We start from the raw sequence: 1,367 nt of genomic DNA on the forward strand, positions 1-1,367 counted from the left end.
ATAAGTTACAGATATAGTCTTGTATATACTCTTTGTATAGTATAAACAAAAATTTAGGAGGTAGAAAAAAATGCTTAAGCCTAGACCGGTTGAATTTTCTAAAATTACATTCGAGATGTAAATTGTACATCAAATTCGTCATCAATTACTAGTAGATACAAAGTACTGCAATAAAACAATCAGATCTTCTACTTACTTCTTTCTCTTGTTCATGATGAATCATTAACGTCCATTACACGGGAAAGAGGATCTCTTGAGAAACCACTCAGGTGTTCTCTTACTCAAAGTGGTAGTTCGATTCTTGCCAATCAAGTTGGCAGTGAGAACTTTCATCTAAGAGAAACTCTCCCACAACTAAATTCCTTACATGCTCAAAGACAAGAGAGAGTTCATGAATTAAACTTCACTTCCGTTTAAGCATTAGTCAAATGTAAGTTTCATTTATTACATAAATATCATTTGTGTAAATTAAATGACAAAGACTAAATAACATAACGGTACTTTAAAAAAAACAAAAAAAAAAATTCGATGTACTCTATGTTTTTTGGTTACCTTCTGTGACTTTCAAACCTTGTACATGATTGAAATAAAATGATAAAACTGAGTGTATGGTGAATGCCGTGTGGTGTTGTTGACATCTTAGTCATAGAGTTCAAGATCTGAAGAGTCCATCTTTCCTCTGCTCTTTATAAAGGGCTTCTGGTCGAAATTCTCCTGGAGGATTCTTGGAAGTCTCTCACCCTCTGTCCAGAACGAAGTATCTTCTTCTATTGCCTTCCTGCTGGCACGTTCATCTCTTTCCTATTTGGTCGTAAGGGGGTGTCACCTCACGATGCCTTCTCATTGGCTAATTCAAGCTCCAGCCCACGAAGTACCATCCACCCACAAGTGTGAAAAGGAGTGGGAATATACCCTAATTGACATCCTGTGTTCTTCCTTGCCAATATCTGGGCAAATGACTTTTGATTTCTGAAGATCTTGTCTCTATTATACCGCTGGGAAAGGTACCTTTGCATACAGGTGTCAATCCATTTTCTGAACCTTGTCATCCCCGAGAGCAGGTATCACTGCAGTTTCTGCTAAGTCACACAAAGATGTTTATAATATCGTGGATCTCGCATTATACATGCCGCATTGGAGTTCACACAGATAGGCTGGCTATGACATCATGATTGCATTGATTCTTGCATCACACAGCAATAGGGCCTATATACTATTAAATAAAGTTCAATCAACAGCTGTATTATTATATCAAGAATTGAGGAGTAGATTGCTTTGCCATGAGAACTGCCCCGCTGCCTTAATAAAATATGGAAACTTGTTTACATTGAACCAGATATGTCAATCATTTGGTTTTTTGAATTAAT

Source organism: Halyomorpha halys, unplaced genomic scaffold, assembly GCF_000696795.3.
Source record: "Halyomorpha halys isolate HHAL.00 unplaced genomic scaffold, Hhal_1.1 Scaffold499.1, whole genome shotgun sequence".
NCBI lineage: Eukaryota > Metazoa > Arthropoda > Insecta > Hemiptera > Pentatomidae > Halyomorpha > Halyomorpha halys.